The sequence below is a fragment of the Pinus tabuliformis genome, chromosome 1_1 (genome assembly GCF_031772625.1).
Source record: "Pinus tabuliformis cultivar Carrire ecotype Pingquan chromosome 1_1, CPIR1, whole genome shotgun sequence".
Lineage (NCBI taxonomy): Eukaryota > Viridiplantae > Streptophyta > Pinopsida > Pinales > Pinaceae > Pinus > Pinus tabuliformis.
Window position 1 is genome coordinate 886,873,179 of NC_142297.1, and position 20,936 is coordinate 886,894,114.

Consider the following 20,936-nt stretch of genomic DNA (forward strand, 5'->3'; position numbering starts at 1 on the left):
CGAAATGGTTTTGTTAATTAATTTTATTAATCTTTTCTATATTGAATATAGATGAATTATGAAAATAATTTAATTGAAATCTCACCTTAGTGAATATGAGAATAACAATTTATCATGTTAATCTTTGAAGTTAAAAATTATTGATTAATAAGCATTGTACTTTCTAGAATATAATATGATATTTCGTATTAACCTTAGAATTTAGAAAATTAATAAGAATTGCAAAATTTCCCAATAGTATTCTAAAAAAAAGATTCACTGATGTTTTAATTTTCAATAAACTTATTTTACCTATATGTTAGAACACATTTTTAATATATCTATATATTAGTTTTGTTATTAAACTTAATAAATTATTTAATATACTTAAATTTTCATTAATAATTAAAATTTTGAAATATCTAAATTTTTATAAATTTCTTATTTATACATAAAATAATATATCCTATATATATTTTATTTAATTTAAACATAAATTCTTAATACTATTAATAAATATTTGTTAATTAATTATAATCGACAATAATTTTAAATGGGGTTATAACTAAGCTAGAGTCATAAAATACTAAAAAAAAAATACATTAATATAGATTAGTTTATTATAGAAAAAATAATAAGAATTAAAAAATAAAGATAATTAAAAATCACAATATGAAAGTCTATTATAGTAAAGCATAATAAGAATATAGAAAAGTCTATTATAGAAAGGAATAATAAAAATTAAAAAATAAAGATAGTTAAAAATCACAATATGTTATATAATATAAATTGGCAAAATAGAAAGTTATGATAAAAAGTGATATATTAAAATATTAATTTACAATTTATATTAATGAATAATGGGTTATAACAATAAATAAAAATCCAAAGTATATTACGGATAAACATTAATAAATATTTTTTAAATATTTATTTTATTAATTATTACGCTGAACAATACGGAGTGTATCAGCACAGAAAGCTAACCATGAAAATGGAGTATAGAAACATTAATTTTCAATATGTGAATAAGAAGAACAATGAGAATAAAAATCTACTAACATATTACCTAATATTGTTTACTGGGATGTAACCAATGAGCAATTTAAACTTTTCATTGGTTCCAACTTCCTGATTTGTTTGTGTTAATGTTTGCAACAAGCCTGTGGTACCAACAATTCTAGACGCTGAACAAATAAACATTCTAAAACCTGCTATGACCCATGACCTATTGCCTTTACTTTGAGATACTCTAAAAAAATTCATCCACGAGTTTTATATTCCTAACTAGCTTTATTGCTTCCCTGCTGTCTAAATTTCAACCTTGGCAGCCATCACATTCCTTTGATTATCATGTTCCTTGGATGCTGTGTTCTCTGGCTCTTTAAACTTGGCATATATATCACCTTTGTAGAATTGCCTCGTTCTCAACACAAGAATAAAAGAAATCATGGCTCCAAAAAGGGTTGCGACTGTCATAATGATAAACGAAGGCTGAAAATATTTATGCCCAATGCATGTAAGCGCGCTCACAGACGAACAAGTCCCATGAGTAGTACACTGCTTTCTTGCCTCTGGGTCATACATGTGCCCCACAACTCTGATAGACAGAAGACAAGATCCCAGTTGTCACGCCCCTACACCTGCGGTAGTCTTCCAACCGCTTATAGAGAGGTGCGGCACCATTGAACGCTTTCTTTTCACCAATACTAACATTCATGGACTACGCCTAATTCACTTGTCCTTACTTAGTTTGTATTTGGCAACCAAGTAAACATGCATTTATCCTTTATACCAATGAAGCCCATACTCATTCATTATCTATAGCAATTATAAAACACAGTAACAATTGCACAGTATAAAGGGGAGGGGCAACTCCCGAACAAGTTTGCCCGACAATATATATTATAAGCAATATTTCTTCATAATACAAACATACAAGTAATGCTTGGCAAGCTCCAAGCCAATACTTAGAATATTTTACAACATAGGCAAAATCAGCCTTTTATAATCACATGTGCAGACCTTGCACAAAGGATGAGTGCCCACCCGGGTCACCAAGACATCCTTTTCAAGTGCAACATAAATCTGCGTAGCAAACAGCCTTGGGCACACCTTGCCCAACCCTTAACCGGCTCCAAGTAACAATAGAACTGCGCCTTTGAATTATGTGCATGAGCTATGCACACCTCTCTCAAATCTGTGCACTATTTACCCCTTGAGCTAGTGCGTACTATTTCTGCGCCACTTGCTTATCCCAAATGAGGTTTGAACGCTTTACATATATATGCGTTTTACAATAGTCTTGTTGTGGGCGGTGGCATTCCAGCCGACCCCCAAAACTATGTTATCGCACCCCTTCATGCGCCCAAGTATGGTTGGCCTACACTCATACTCTCTCCACGCACATGGGTGTATATATCCTCCATCGCACATTGCCTTAGTTTATTTTACACATCGCACTTTATCGTCGCACCTTCGTCGCATTCCCGTGTCGCCGCGCCCGCCCGTCGTGCGGCCCTCGCCTGCCCGTCGTGCAGCCTGCACCCACCTCGTGCGCCCGCGCCCGCCCGTGCGCCCGCGCGCCCGTCAACTGCCCGTGCACCTGTCGTTCACCGCGCCCAACCGGTCCCGCGCTCGGGTAGAACTCGAGGAGCTTACATCCTCCTCCACCTGAAATCGTTGTCGTCCTCGACAACATACCATCCCAGTAGCCATCCACCAAGATGTCAACTCCTCCACATAAGGCAAACATTCCTGCAACATATGTAGAACTCCATCTCCATCATGTCTCACTTTAGTGACCCACTGCCACCAAGATAACCATACCAAGGTATACACCTCTACGGTATGTCCACCATCAGATATCATCTCGATCCATGATCATCGACTCTTCTGCCACAATCTCCACTGTAACATCTCGTGTCGACCCCATCATGTGTCCCCTCCATGTAGTCTCTCATCAGATGCCAACACATTCGTATCATGTGTTACCATGTCTCAACTAATGCCAACATATCTCTGCACATTGGTACCCCTCATGACTCGAACTAGTTGGGTGATCAGTCCAACCATATGCCCAAATCATAAGAATGCACATCCTTATGCCACCACAAGTCTTTCCCTAACTTCTGCTACATCTCGGACTCACCAAGAATCTATCAATCATCCCATGCTCAGGTGCATGGAAACTCCATCCCATCTGCAACATGCTCAAGCCATGGTTTTGTTGCACAAGAGTGTACAACTTCTCCATTAGCTCATACATCTCCATGTCACAACAGCATCTGCACAACATCTTTTGCTTCGACACTCCCCATAGAATGTCCATGAATGACATTTCTACACATGCTCCCGCATAATGACCCTGCATAACTATCATGCTCCATGTCTCCAACCCGATGTCCATGACTCTAGTTGTCCATGATGTCCAACCCATGTAGACTTCATCCCAACATCCGGTCATCTGCACCCAAGTCTGTAATATGTCATAAAGAAGCCTCCTCTAAAGCCCCTTGTTAAGTTGGTGTAGCCCCTCCCAGGCAAGGTCCCTACACCAACCCTTCTCCAAGGTTATCTATAGAGAAAGGAGGGCCAGGAAGTTTCCTCCCTGACTCTCATCCACCCATGTGTCAGATTGATGTTGTGTCCTCAAGTATCTATGCACAGCTTCAATCTCCTCACATGTACATCCAAGCTCACCTAGCTTGTCCTTTGTCAATTGAAAGTCATATATGCCCATAGCATATCTACAAAAGTCCACTATCCCAGCAGGATCTCTACCTCCATAATCCTCACCAACCACTACCTCTGAAGTAGTGCTTGGAATCCCCTCATTTACAACTCCATTGTGAAGATCAACAGTAGAAGATTCTCCAATAAGTGTCTCCATGTTCGTGATGTTGTTTTCTCACTTCCATCATCCTTCTTTCTAGCTCTTGCAACGAAGTTAGTCAACTTCCTTTCCTTCGTTGTTTGAGTCACACTCCCAAGTCCTCTTTGCTCCACATCCTCATGCTTCACATTTGGATCTTTGGGATACAAAGTCATAGAAGTCATCCTTGGTCTATACCCCAAGTAACTCCTTCTATTCATCGGTACCATCATGGTCTTCCCCTCAGATGTGATCAAGAGAATGTCCCGGTCCACCATTGGTATGGCTTGTGCAAGCTCCATAAAGCCCAGCCCCAACACCATAGAATGATCATCCATGTCCACAACCCTCAAGTCCAACTTCCCAAACCACGATCCTACTTTCACCTGAGTGTCCTTTAATACACCATCAACAACTCTAATGGTAGAGTTGACTGCCTTGAAAGCACTCCATTCCCTTTCCATCTTTTCTTTCTTCCCAAAAGACTTTGCTGCCTTCCTGCTTAAGAAGCTATGAGTAACCCCCGTATCCACCAAAGCTGCAAATCTCTTGCCCTTCACGGTTACCTGCACAAAACTTAGCTTCAAGGAATCACCTCCTTGTGTTGGCCTTGTCTTGCGCCTTACATCAGCAACCTTCTTCAAGAATTCGGCCTCAGAAGTGTCAATTGGCTCATGTTCCACCTTGACATTCCTCCTAAGGTACTTCACCTCCCTGCTTGGCTCTTCTAAGCAACCCGATCTTGGTCCAGCTTGACTTTCCTCAAGCTTTCCCTTCATCGCATCTTGCTCAAGTGCACCAACCAAGTGTCCACTGACCAAGTTCATAGAACTAAACTTTCGAATGTCCTTTGGATGCTCTCGGTATTGAGTTCCCAACCTGTCAATGTAGTCGAGCTCTTCTTGCTCAATCACAACAACCTTCTTACCAAGAAGCTCCTTCTTTATTTCTTCCTCAATTTGCTTGATTTCGGCTTCCACCCTGGCACTTTCCTTCCTCAACCGGGCTCTTTCATCAAAGAGCTCTTGAAGATCAAGACCACCTCGTTGGATCTCATTAAGTTCCTTGAGTTCAACATCTGTCGTACTTCTGCATTGGCTCCTAAGTTCTTCAAGTTCCCTTCTTAGTTCCGAACAGCTTTCCCGAATCTTCATGTTCTCGGCCTTCATCGAAACCCAGTTAGAACCCCATCGACTCATCTGTTCCAACACTTTGTACCGGAAAGCTTCAACTGCACCATGGCTAGACTCACCTATCGTAGGTTCATCCACCATCTCTGCCTTTTCAGCCTTCTCCATGTTCACCAAGTCCCTGCAACCTGAACCAACCCTTGTTCCACTTGTGTGAAACGGTTTCCTTCACCTGCAAGTACCCTTTCCACTATTACGAGCAAACCTTCTCACCAGCTTCAAACCTTTCATGAGCAAACCTTGCTCTGATACCAACTGTCACGCCCCTACACCTGCGGTAGTCTTCCAACCACTTATAGCGAGGTTCGGCACCACCGAACGCTTTCTTTTCACCAATACTAACATTCATGGACTACGCCTAATTCACTTGTCCTTACTTAGTTTGTGTTTCGCAACCAAGTAAACATGCATTTATCCTTTATACCAATGAAGCCCATACTCATTCATTATCCATAGCAATTATAAAAGACAATAACAATTGCACAGTATAAAGGGGAGGGGCAACTCCCGAACAAGTCTGCCCGACAATATATATTATAAGCAATCTTTCTTCATAATACAATCATACAAGTAATGCTTGGCAAGCTCCAAGCCAATACTTGGAATATTTTACAACATAGGCAAAATCAGCCTTTTACAGTCACATGTGCACACCTTGCACAAAGGATGAGTGCCCACCTAGGGCACCAAGACATCCTTGTCAAGTCCAACACAAATCTGCGTAGAAAACAACCTTGGGCACACCTTGCCCAACCCTTAACCGGCTCCAAGTAACAATAGAACTGCGCCTTTGAATTATGCGCATGAGCTATATGCACCTCTCTCAAATCTGTGCACTATTTACCGCTTGAGCTAGTGCGTACTATTTCTGCGCCACTTGCTTATCCCAAATGAGGTTTGAACGCTTTACATATATATGTGTTTTACAATAGTTTTGTTGTGGGCGGTGGCACTCCAGCCTACCCCCAAAATTGTGTTATCACACCCCTTCATGCGCCCAAGTATGGTCGGCCTGCGCTCATACTCTCTCCATGCACATGGGTGTATATATCCTCCATCGCACATTGCCTTAGTTTATTTTACACATCGCACTTTATCGTCTCACCTTCGTCGCATTCCCATGTCGCCACACTCGCCCGTCGTGCAGCCCTCGCCCGCCAGTCGTGCAGCCCGCGCCCACCTCGTGCGCCCGCGCCTGCCCGTGCGCCCGCGCCCGCCCGTGCGCCCGCGCACCCGTCCACTGCCCGTGCACCCGTCATTCACCGCACCCAACCGTGCCCGCGCTCGGGTAGAACTCGAGGACCTTACACCAGCGGTCTCGCAACCGCTCCAAAATTAAAAAGAGTGGCATAATACTTGAGACCAAATATCTCTAAGATGACTGCATACATTACAGGCCATTGAGCTCCAAAACACAGTCCAATTATAATGGACGCTATGTACAGTGATCCCGGAAGAGCGAAGGCTATGAAAATATGTCCAATGCAAGCAATAAGCATAATTATGGTCAACATCAGCGGCCTGGGAAATTTATACCTCTGGAGAAGAATTTCCGATAAAAACCCAGAAACAACGCGGCCTAGAAAATTCCATATGCTAATAAGAGCAACAAAGGTGGTTATATTCTGGTGAGTGTAACCAAGAGATTTTCCAATCTGTCCCATATTATCAATGGCGGTCAGAGTTGATCCAACCCCACAAATACTGGCTAAAAAAAGAATCAGCATATCTATGCTTACTAAAGCTTGAGGAATTGTGAAGTCGTCTCCTCTTTTGGGGCTTTTGAAGAATTTCACAATACGGGATACAACAGAAGCTCTCGCTCTAATTTCATCGCTATTGTTAGTAATATACTCTGTGCCGCTCATCGATTTTCCTTCATTGATCTCTGCGCAATGTTGGGGATCCTTCATTTCTTCATTTTCTTTTGTAAGCACAGTGATTTTGGCATGATCTACTTTGGTTGAGACTGAGGTCTCGGTGGAAATCTGTTGCTGCTTCTTTTTGTCCATCTCTGCCTTAGCAATCACTACAAGAGGAAGCGAAAGGAAAACCACAATAACTGCAACAACAATTCTGTAGCCTGCATTAGGGAAATTCTTCCGCGTATTCTCCACTACGATGAGAACCATAAGAAACCCAGCTAATGCTAGAGCTATGTAGAGAAAGTGGTAGAATCGCTTCAGCTCATTTTTTTCCGTCGTCACTTTTGTAGGACGAACTATAAACATTACAATCAGAGAAACAGCACTAGGCAAGTAGCCAAGAAGAAGAATCACACCAGCTGCTCCACTGGCACTACTCCCATAAATTGCATAGTAAATCTGAGTGAAAATTGTTCCACTCAAACCAACAAAACCTTTCAGAATCCCCAACACAACTCCTCGGCTCCGAGGGAAATTCTAGGGAAGTTTTTATTGCTTGTGAGTAATCCCCAAATATGTAAGTTCCACCAGCACATGACATAATAAGGAACGACACAAATACTACAAACCATCTTCCCATGACCACTCTTTTGGCCAAATCAAACACCTCCCTCCCCTCCATCATATTCACCAGAGCAACACAGACGAAGAACCTAAATTTCTTTTTGAACGAATGCCTTACAGGGATTTTCGATCCCAAGCAAAAATGCGTTCGGAGTCGAATGTTTAGCACCAGACAACTAAACCCAATCACGGGAATAATTCGTTCCGCACTTGCTTAAATAATAAATTGAGGATTTGAATTCGTAGAACGCGAGCCACGCCAGATGAGTTGCGTGTGGTAACGGATCGAGATCAAAGAGATTCGAAAACGAACTTTGTGGAAATTCAAAGTGTGGATTTTCAAAAACGCGTATTGCGTTGTTGCCTTCCGGCGCAAAGACTGGTTTTAGGTGTTTCCCACCGTGGCGTCGACTTTTTCAGAAGAGGAGCCTGTAGATTAAAAAATGGATCTTCCCTAATCTTCGGGAGAAGCAGACAAAAAGGTTTTGAAATAAATGTGGTTGCTCAATGAGGCTCCCTACGAAACTTAATTATCACCATCAGGTTCAACCCCGGTTATAAAGTCAGACTATAATTTGGGATGATGGCATTAATGTTTTGTCATGGCTGAAAATTTATTATTATTATTTAAATAGCAGTAAAATCCATGACAATTCACACGTAAACAGGTTACCAAAATAGAAAAAAAAAATTATTATAATCTAAGGGTGGCTATCATGAGTTGTTAAGTTTGCTCATCACTTTTATTAAAAAAATATTAAACTTCTTGGAATAATTTATTCGCATTTCTTAAAAGAACATATTTTCGACTCGCATTGTGGCGGTTTGTTAGGTTATTAATGGAGAAAAATCAAAATTTAAATAATAATATTTAATTATACATATTGCTAATTTAATTATATAAGTAAATTAAATTGTGCGTAGATGTAGATAAACACTAATGATTTTAGAAGATATCGTAACTAGTTATAGTTAAAGTTAAAAATAAAAATATAAAATAATTAGATTAGGGTTTTGTCTTAATTATTATTATTGTTATTTTATATATATAAATTATTTATATATAAAAATAAAAATTTTCACTATGGAGATTTATTCTTATTTTATTATAGGAATTCACAATTTATAAATAGTCTTTGTAACAATACCATGGGAAAATATCATAGCTTATCAATACTATATTCCCAAAAAATAAGATAGTTTTTAATTAATTAATTTAAGAGAGCAAAATTGGGATAACTATTTTAGAGATAATCTCGATTTCTAAGTTGCGTATACTATTATGAATATTATATAATATTCCATGGAAGTTCAATCCCTACCATCCACCAAATAATTATTCATAATTAAATTAAAATTATGGAAGCCCTATTTCAAATTAAACATGCATATCCATGTAGAAATAGAATAATTATCTTCTTAAAAATATGTTTAGATAAAAATTTAATGATATAAAAGCAAAAGCTTTTACTAAGGTGTTCATCCCAGGGCATGTTGTAGTGTCTCTAAATAAGTGTAGATATTTAAATGTTCACTCAATAAGGAGATGTTGTAGTGGTTGTAAATGGTTGCAAATGCGTAAATGTTAGCTTGATATGAGAGAGATGTTATAGTGTTCATCAAATAGTAATAATGATAATAATAATAAATAATTCTGCTCAATTAAAAATGTAATAAAAAAATGTCTACTTGAGTAGATCAATGGCAATGGTTAGCTTGATATGAGAGAGATGTTATAGTGTTCATCAAATAGTAATAATGATAATAGTAATAAATAATTATGCTCAATTAAAAATGTAATAAAAAATGTCTACTTGGAGTAGATTAATTGGCAATGGTTGTGGAAACGAAGTCTCACCGAACCCTAAACCTTAGGTTCAAATCTTGCGTTATCCCCCATATCAGGCTGAGAAATTGGAGATGATGAATATGTAGTCATTCCAAAATATATTTAAACTTAATTGATAAACATAAATTGTCCATGAATGGTAGTACAATTGGCAAAAACCATATTAACAAGCCCTTATGTATCCAAATGTTTGGAAATTCAATCCCAAAACTTAAAAAAACAAGCATTTCCTATCTATTCCTAACAAGCATTTTCCTATCTATTCGACAGCCCAGAACATCAAAGTGGGAAGGGCCCGCCGCCACTCCCTTTCCCCCCCGGGTATAGGCGGGCCTTATCCATCTATACCTCCTGGGGCCTTAAGAGACAAATGAAGCAGAGGTTTCAGTCTATGTAACCCCATCTATACCTCCTGGGGCTTAAGAGACAGATGAAGCAGAGGTTTCAGTCTATGTAACCCCATCTATACCTCCTGGGGGGCTTAAGAGACAGATGAAGTAGATGTTTTTAGTACCGATGTTAGAGAGCCGGGGCACTGCCTTGCCTCAATGGGAGGTCTACCATCCGATTGTCAGGCGAGTGGGCCTGAGGGGACAGACTTGACACTTAGCCACCCTGAAAACGTTGGGCTGTAGGTTCGGGGCTTCTCCAATACCCTGAAAACATGGAGCTTTGGTAGGCTGTGGGTAAGAGACACCCATAACGTCTATAGGCTGCTTAGTGATAGGCGTGTCTAGGCGAATAGTGTCTAAGGTCGTGGCGTCTATCTGGGGTGTGTAGGGGAGTGGTGTCTAAGGTAGTGGGTAAGGTTCCTGCAAGACCATCCTACCTAAGTCAAGCGCTTAGTACCTGCTGCAATTCCCACTTCAAGGTCAGCTAGCCGTATGATAGAGCAAATGAACCTCCCATTGCTGAGGGTGTCCATCCTGGTTAGGGCTGAACAGGCTTGCCACACAAGATGATTCCACAGGCAGCATGTGGGTCCATGGGGCCCGCTATAAACCCAATCCTGAAGGTTAGGGTAGAAGGCACTGGTTGCCAAGTGATACCATGCCACACAGGATCAGATGACGTGGGTCTATGGAGCCAATGACCTTTACCAATGACAATCCCTTCCCGGACTGTCCTGAATATCAAACCGAGCTCTGGTGGTCAGTCTTCCTGAAAATAAACATATAAACTTCAATAGTTACTATATATATATATATATATATATATATATATATATATATATATATATATATATATATATATATATATATATACATATAAAATATTTTTTTTGGTTGATAAGTGGGTGAATCCTGAAAATCACGCTTACCCTGTGGCTGAGAGGCCACGACTTAGGGGCATCTAAGCCGTCAAAGTCACCCAGGGATCGCACCCAGCCTGAGCCGCACCAGCGGAAACCATGGTTGGATTTTTGGTATCGGCAAGATTAGAACCAGTGACCTTTGCTTACGAAACGCCTTAACACTACGCTCCTTCACCGAATGTTCTATATCTCTTTGATATATATATAAACATATAAACTTCAATATTTAATATATATATCTATATATATATTGTTTATTATATTAAAAATTTAATTAGAACAATTATTTTATATATATATATATATATATATATATATATATATATATATATATATCAATAATATTTTAATACAATTATAAGTAAAAATATGTGAAATTTATATAAATATGAATTTATTATTAAAAGTCAATTTGATTTCTTTTAATTCCAAAGCTATTTAGCACTTATATTTGAGTTTTGATTCCCCTTTAGCATAGCTAATTAAGAGATCATATTGATCTTTGTAATCGTAATTACAATTAAATTCTAATTCCAAAGCTACCTAGCACTTATCTTGAGTTTTGACCCCTCTTGTAGCATGGCTAATCACGAGATAAGATAATTCCAAATCTACCTAGCATTTATATTTGAATTTTGATTCCTCGTGTAGGATGGCTAATTAAGAGATCAGATGGATCTTTGTAGTCATAATTGCAATTAAATTCTAATTCCAATGCTATGTAGCACTTATCTTGAGTTTTGACCCCTCTTGTAGCATGGCTAATCACAAGATAAGATGGATCTTTGTAGTAGTAATTACAATTAAATTCTATTTTGATAGTTCAAAGAAGTATAAAAATAAATTTTAATTTTAAATAATCAAATTTTGAATCATTCAAATAATATAAAAAAATGGTATTTAAAATAATTTAGTAATTATTATTTATAATGCATTTATTTATTTTAATAAAATTATCTTATTCAACAACATAGGATAGGGGAGATGTGTAGGTATTACATTTGGCTATGTTGAATTTATATTAATATGTTCAATTTAGAAAACATAAAGGATTTGTAAATATTTATATGTTGACTCAATTAAATAATAATAAAAGATTAAAAGTAATATATAATCCAATATGGGGAAGAAGATATAGTGTCATTAAAAGTTAAAAGATAATAAAAATAATAAAGTTCAATTTGTTATATTGTAATTTTTTGTTATTAAAAAAATTTCCAATAATTTATTAGATAAAAGAAAATCATAATACACATATCACATTAAGAAATATAACATATAAGTAGTAACTATAAGTTAAGATCCATTTTACCTTATAAATTAAAATAATGATTATGTAACTATTTTTAAATTTAATTAATAAGTACATAAAAACCTTAATACCTACAATGAACTTACAATATAACAATATTTTTAACCATGGATATTCATGCCCACCTTACGATAGATATTATTAACTTGTACATAAATTTTGTTACAATACCATGGGCCATTCCAAGGGTTGATCAATATCACTTGTGAAAAAGCCATCACTCATTTAACAATAAAAATATTATATATATATATATATATATATATATATATATATATATATATATATATATATATATATCTATATCTATATATATATATATATATATATATATATATTAATTTTATAACATTTTTTAATTAAATATAAAAGTAAAATGATTATAATTACTTTTGAGATATATCTAAAACCTCTGTCACATTATAATATATAAGATATAAATAGTAGCTATAAATTAAGATCTATTTTACGATATAGATTAAAGTAATAATTTTGTAACTATATTTAACTTTCATTAATAAGCACATAAAAACCTAATAGTTATAAGATAACAAAAATTTTAACCATGGATAATCACCTCCACTTTACCATGGATATTATTAATTTGTAAATAGGCTTTGTTAGAATACCATCTCTCATTTTACATTCAAAATATTTTATAAATATATATTTTTTTAATTTAATTTAATTATATTTATTCCACTGGCCTAGAATAGAGGGTAATGAGTGTATTGTTAAGTCACTATGTTATGTGAAGGTCAAGGGAAAAAATATGGTCATGTTAAGAGTTGGTGTAGTCGAGGCTAGGTGCTATCAGATGATTTTGATGGCTTAGATGCCCTTGGGTTTGGGTTTCTCAACGCATAGATCAAGTTGCAGTCAAACTCAAACAACTTGACAAAAACAATTTATATTACATTTTTAGAAACACTCTTCATCCCAATACCGAAGAGATTTTTTAATGCCCTATTATATTGTGTTATCTAAACATTTTGACATGGTCAAATTGCATAAAAATAAAAATAAAAGTAATTATAATTATAATTATTAATTATTACTAATTAAGTCATCTTAGTTTTGTCTTAACTTCAGATCTATCAAACCCCAAAGGAATCAAATCTTTGGATGTGGAAACCTTTCCTTTTTAAGCTAGAGATTTGATCACTCTCAAAACACGATAAATCCATAATTAAAAATAGATCTAGGCTAACTAGTGTTAACTATATTATATAATCTTGTATTCATAACGTGATTATCCAATATTATTACTCACCTAATAAAATAATATAAAATAGATATATAATGAAAATTTTAAAAATTAATATTAATTTAAAATCTAAAAAATGGTGTCAATAATGTTATTCTCCAATATTATTATAATTTTTTTTTATTAAAATAATATGATAATATAAAAAATTATATAATTAAATTTTGAAAAAATAATATTAATTCAAAATAAAAAAAAATCCAAAATATTTAATTAATAATGTTAATTGCAAACCCTTTAATTTTTATTTAAAGTCTCCTACTACCTAAGGCTAGTGATATGGAAAGTCAGACTCGTCTTTCCTTCACCTGTCCTTTTTATTTATGACTTAGTAAAGCATTTATTTATGACTTAGTAAAAATTGAGAAATATAAGCATGTATTTTAAATTAATTAAATGTGAGTAATTATAAAAATATATTTATAAAAAAATTATTTAATTAGATATTATTTTTGGGATTGAACTGCGTTAAGTCATTCACCTATGACTATTTCGATGAGAGGTAGTCGTAACTCACTAATTTCTCATGATTTTTGAATAGTTCACTTAGCACTCATTGTGTCACGCCCCTACACATGCGGTAATCTTCCAACCGCTTGTAGCGAGGTGCGGCACCACCGAGCGCTTTCTTTTTAACAATACTAACTCCCGTGGACTACACCTACTTCAGCGTGAACATACTTAGCTTATGTTTTTGCAACTTAATAAAGCATTATCCTTTATACTTTAGTGAGGACAATTCTCAATTATTAACCATGAGCAATTAACCAAGAACGTCAACAATTGCAAACAAGTATAAAGGGGAGGGGCAACTCCCCATAATGTGAGTCTGCCCGACAATTTTATTAAGAATATCAGATTACAATACAACAGTGTGTCTTGGCCGAACCAAGTCTCACACTTAACCAAATTTTACAATAGACAGGCCACCTGCCTTTTTACAACCGTGTCGTGCACCTTTGCACAAGAAGAGGTGCTCACCTGAGCCACCCAACCTTCCTACCAAATCCTGCACGAAACCGTACCCAAGAATCCACTCATGCATGGCACTCTTTGCCAACCATCACATAAGACAAAACCTGCACAACTTCCCAAGTCTAATGCGCATGAGGTATGCGCATTTCCTTAACCAAACTGCGCACTCCTCTTTGCCTTGCGAAGGTATGAGCGAAAGACTTCGTTGGTTAAATGAACCTTGCGTCCTCAAATATATACACAAGGTTGTTGGTAACGTATGGGGTGTGCAACCTTAAGGCCGACCCCAAAACTATCATAATAATGCGTCCACAATCCATATTGCACGTCGGCTTGCAATCCTTTGTTGCAACGCATATAACTTCGGTTTAACATTCCAAGTGTTGTCATATGTTACCGCCCTTTGTCGCATTTCGTCGCAAGTGTGGCGCCCGCTCGTCGCACTCCGCACGCCCGTCGCACCCAACATGCGCCCGTCGCACCCGTGCGCCCGTCGCACCCGGCACCCAATCGCCCCATGATCGCGAAGGCCTTACATCCTCCTCCACCTGAAATCGTTGTCGTCCTCGACAACATACCATCATCCATGATGTTGTCTCCTCCACATAAGGCAAACATCACCGCAACATATGTAGAACCACTGTCATCTGCAATATGTTGTCCATGTGTGTGTCTCCTCCAAAGTGAAGAGATCATCTCATCAAACCGACTCTCGATGTGCCCCATTCAGGTCCATGAAGTCCTCTCCATCATCTGCAATGTGCCATCCTCAAGTCTCCATAGAAACAAGTATGCACTTGTCTCACCTATCCATGTGCTGCCCATGATCCTTGATCAAATCAGCGCCCATGTATAGAAAGTCGTTGAGTCTCGGCTCAACCCATGCTCAAGTGTATCACCAAAGCATCATCATCATCATTGTAACTTCATCACTTCAAAGTGCCCCTTATCGATCCTCTACATCAAGTCACTCTTCCAAGCCATGCCCATACATGCACTTTGAAAGTATGCATCCCATACTGCATCAAAGTCGCCTGACCTCAGCTCCTCAATGTATTAGATCTTTAAGTCCACCATACATGAAGTCCCTAAAAGTCACAACAATCTCATGTCCTCATGAGCTCCATAACTCATCCCCATGTAGTAGGAATGCTCCATAGCTGCTCACAAGTCCATCCAAGTCTTCAATCAACTCTCGATGTGCCCCATTCAGGTCCATGAAGTCCTCTTCATCATCTGCAATGTGCCATCCTCAAGTCTCCAATCTTATCAACTCTTGATGTGCCCCATTCAGGTCCATGAAGTCCTCTTCATCATCTGCAATGTGCCATCCTCAAGTTCCCATGTCACACTAGCAAGTCCTCTTGCATAACATTCCTGCCCTAGCACTCCTCTTTGGACGTCCCTTGACATCTCTACAAGTGCTTCCACACAATGTCCTTGCATAGGTCTGTCATGCTCCATGTCTTCAAGTCTCCAACCTGATGTCCATGACTAAGCTGCCCATGTAGTCCAACCAAGTAGACACATCACAACATTTGGCCATCTCATCCAAGTCTTCGATCTTCGGTTTAGTGAACTCGGTCACCCAACCATCTCATCATCATGTCATGAGTCCCTTCATCATAACTCCTCCACCAAAGTGTCCATCAAGACTTGCTCTTGGTCTCGGCCATGACAAGTCCACCCAAAACATCACAAGTGTGTGCCCTCCTCAACCTGTCCATGAGTCATGCCGGGCACTTAGCCAATTCATGTGGCTAAAGCATGACTCAATCTTCCACAACGATCATCAAGTTCCACCCTTGTCACGGGTCCTTGCACCTTTCATCATAAGGTCACAAGTAACCCCAACAAGCTTTCCAACAACTGACAATCCTTGCTCTTCCATACAAGGTTCCATCATAGTCATCCATGGTAAGATGTCCTCTTGCCTTGGCAAACTGGCTTTGCCCTTCCCTGCACATGGTCCATCTTCCAAATGCCCAAATGAAACACAAGTATCAATACTTACTTCATCATCATGAGGCTCCTCCATGTGAGTGACCTCATCCATCCATGTTGACAAACTGCACGACCCTGGTTCAACTTGATCAACCTCAAGTTCATCCTCCATCGTAGTCGTGTTTGCAACATCTTCATCACAGAAGGGGACAACAATAGCCTTGTTGCCCTTCAAGAATTCTTGTCCAAGTATCACATCGAAGTCATTCATCTCCATCACTATGAAGTCCAACTGACCCTTCCATTCTTTCATCTGTACAGGTACATTGTGTACCAAACCTGCCACCTTAGCTCTAGAGTTTACTGCCTTGACCTCCATATTAGATGTCAGCCCATCCTCTTTTGCTAATCGTGTTGTCATAAAGTTATGTGTAGCACCTCTGTCTACCAGAGCTTGAATGGTCTTGCCATGAACCATCAAGTCTACGAAACCCAGACTATTCATCCATGATTTCTCCATAACCTTATCTGCATCGGCTTCACCTGTCATCAATTTCCAAGTGTCCTCACACTTGCTTCACCAGCTCCTGACCGAGCTTTGATACCAACTGTCACGCCCCTACACCTGCGGTGATCTTCCAACCGCTTGTAGCGAGGTGCGACACCACCGAGCGCTTTCTTTTTAACAATACTAACACCCGTGGACTATGCCTACTTCAACGTGAACATACTTAGCTTATGTTTTTGCAACTGAATAAAGCATTATCCTTTATACTTTAGTGAGGACCATTCTCAATTATTAACCATGAGAAATTAACCAAGAACGTCAACAATTGCAAACAAGTATAAAGGGGAGGGGCAACTCCCCGTAATGTGAGTCTGCCCGACAATTTTATTAAGAATACCATATTACAATACAACAGTGTGTCTTGGCCGAACCAAGTCTCACACTTAACCGAATTTTACAATAGACAGGCCACCTGCCTTTTTACAACCGTGTCGTGCACCTTTGCACAAGAAGAGGTGCTCACCCGAGCCACACAACCTTCCTACCAAATCCTGCACGAAACCGTACCCAAGAATCCACTCACGCATGGCACTCTTTTCCAACCATCACATAAGACAAAACCTGCACAACTTCCTAAGTCTAATGCACATGAGGTATGCACATTTCGTTAACCAAACTGCGCACTCCTCTTTGCCTTACGAAGGTATGAGCGAAAGACTTCGTTGCTTAAATGAGCCTTGCGTCCTCAAATATATACACAAGGTTGTTGGTAACGTATGGGGTGTGCAACCTTAAGGCCGACCCCAAAACTATCATAATAATGCGTCCACAATCCATATTGCACGTCGGTTTGCAATCCTTTGTTGCAACGCATATAACTTCGGTTTAACATTCCAAGTGCTGTCATATGTTACCGCCCTTCGTCGAATTTCGTCGCAAGTGTGGCGCCCTCTCATCGCACTCCGCACGCCCGTCGCACCCAACATGCGCCCGTCGCCCCCGTGTGCCTGTCGCACCCGGCACCCAATCGCCCCATGATCGCGAAGGCCTTACACATTGCATCGGGTGATGCTCACAGGGGTGAAGAAGTGGAATTGAAACTAGTCAAATGAATCACATAGCGTAAATCATCACTTCCCAAAAATAATATCTAATATAATACACTGCATAAACCCCCTAATACTTAAATTATTTAATTATTCAAAAAAATATACTTTTAATATTATTTAGTCAATGATAAATAACACTAGATGATTCGTTGACAAAATTTTAATGATGTAATTTTTACCAAAAACAATTCTTACTGTAAATCACAAAAAAAAATTCAATTCAATTATAAAAAAATCAATATATTATTTATAAAAATTAAATCTACTTAACACAGCAGTGCAAATACCTCTTCTTCACCACCTCCTCCTTTATAGTCTCTAATAACGTATATCGATCCATTTTAAAATGTTGGGAATTCCTTATTCAAATGTTTAATGTGGAACGAGATTCGCACGTTACCCGCTAACAAACGCATCTTAGCACACGGACAATTATTATATGTAGATATCAAATCGAGTGATGTTTATATTATGGATAGATATCCAGTGGAAAATATATATTACCATCTCCTAATAAATTAATGAACTGGTGAAGTGTTTGGTATATACGATATAAATTTCTTATGAACATAAAAGAATAAAAAAACATAGGCAAACAGTTATATAATGTTATCGGGATGAATATGGAATCTATAAGATAAAATATACAATATTAATTCATTTCATGTGGAGGTTGGTATGAAAATGTGAAAAAATAGATAGTAATTTAATTGTTATGGATATTTGTGATTTTGTTGTGGAAATTTTTATGGTAATTAAGGTAATGTTAATTTTTTTTATGAGAATAAGGTTAATATAATTTGAGTGGATTTAATGGTTAAGAGTATGTATTTCTTCTTAAGAAGTTATAGGTTCAAAATCAGAGGGGTAGAGTATGTATAGTATGTATGACTTCGATAGATTTACGAGGCAATGGGGAGTATGTACAGTATGTATGCTTTCGTAGATTTAGGAGGCAAATCATTGTTAGGAGGTGGGTCTTTTGTCCCACAAACAAGGGGGTCTTATACACCAATTTGCTCTCTGGCATGTGAGAAGTGTTCTTTTTTAAAATGTGAATGAGTTTGAGAAGTGTTTTCTTTAAATGTGAACGAGTTTCACGAATAAGTGAGATAATATTTTCATATTTGAAGTGAAGATTGAAATTCATAAGGTTAAGTGATTTATTAAGTCCTTTGTCCCAAAAACAAGAGAGTTTTATACACCAATTTTCTCTCTGGCATGTAAGAAGTGGTTTTTTTTCTTTAAATGTGATGGAATTTGAGAAATAAATCAGATAATATTTTTATATTTAAAACAAAAATTATTTATCAGTAAAAATTATAATTCATAAAATTAAGTGATTTATTAATTTTTTTAGAATTAAAATTGCAATTCATAAGATTAACCAATTTATTGAAAAGGTTTTATCTAAGAATTTTGAATCGAAATATAAATTCAAGTTCCACGCTCTTTAAAACCTTGGTAAAAACTTAAATTTGTAAATGAGCTTTAGGTTTTTCAATGTTTACAAAGTGTGAAGCTCTCAAACATTCCTCACACTTTGTAAACATTGAGAAAAGTAAAGCTCAAGTGTGAGGAATGGTTGAAAATTTCTCACTATCCTTTACATAAATTTGTATGCAATTGGAAAAATATATTTTGGAGGCTGTTGGGAAAAGATATGTTAGAGGGTGTAATATATGAAGTATTAGATATTTTTTTACTGAAAAGCTTTTATCTTAAAATTTTCAATAGAAATATAAATATAACTCAAAAATTATTTAAAAGTTTTACAAAATTTTAAATTTGTATGTAAACAATGAAAAACACTTCAAGATAGTTGAATAGTTAAGAGAAACCGCAATGATTATTTTACTTAGTGAAGTGAAGAATATCTAAGTAGAAAACCCTATAAAAGAAAAACAAATATTAATATTAATAACAATAATAAATAAATAATTATTAAAAACTTTTCAATATATGGCCCTCATTTTATCTTTATGTTGACAACAAGAAACAATTATTCATATGAAATGTAGATAAATAATTATTAATTTATTATAGTCTAATCAACTCTATAAAATGTTAACCCTATAAAATATTATTATTCTTATACTTGATTTGTAGTACAAATTGTTATGAATATAGCTATCACTAATTAAAAAATAAATTTAATAAATTAATTTTAATATCAGGATGATAGATGTATGTACATATGAAAATAATGTTTTGAAAACTACAAATTATATATATATATATATATATAATAAAAAATTAAATATATAATATTAAAACTCAAAAATATATTTAGATATTAATATTTTTGAAATGGAAATTTATATTTTAAAATTTTAAAATTATTCAAAATTCAGTCTACATTTTTGGAAACCAATATTATAGCTATTAAAATCTTATTTTCCAAATTAAAAATAATAATATTAACATTTAATATAATGGGAAAAAATTATTATTCAACTACCATTCATTTATTATTAGCTAACCAAACTTTACTCAACCATCCAACCATATTAAAATCCTATTTTCCAAATTAGAAATCAGAAATAATAATATTGACATTTAATATAATAAAGATTTCTTTATTATTAAAGTACCATACATAACCATTCCAAATTCAAAAACGATAATATTAATATTTAATATAATAAAGATCTTTATTATTCCGCTACCATTCATCTATTAGCTAACCAAATGTTATTCAACCATCAAACAATATTAAAATCCTATTGAGAAATAATAATATTGACATTTAATATAATAAATATTTCTTTATTATTTAACTGCCATTCATCTATTACCTAACCAAACGTTATTCAACCATCAAACAATATGAAGCATTTACACTGAAAGGTAGAAAGATATCAAGATATTGGTGTACCTCCAATTCCCCTATTCGTGACCTGTGTGATATTTGTTTCATTTTTAGCTAGGATTCTTTGGTCTATACCACTCAACTAGTCACTCACCTAAAATCCCAGCTGTTGTCACCAATTCGTTTTATTATTTTTAATGGTGTTTATTCAATTTATACAATTCGTTTGATTATTTCTAATGGTGTTTATTCAATTTATACAACTTTGTATCTAGTTGGTTATTGTGTTGCGTCACCATGTCCTCAATGAAAA

At 36.3% G+C, this 20,936-nt stretch overlaps 1 pseudogene; it reads right to left on the minus strand.

Moving 5' to 3' along the window:
* Nucleotides 1-1,290: 1,290 nt before the first annotated feature.
* LOC149217219 (uncharacterized) lies at nucleotides 1,291-14,769 on the minus strand (annotated as a pseudogene).
* Nucleotides 14,770-20,936: the final 6,167 nt, after the last annotated feature.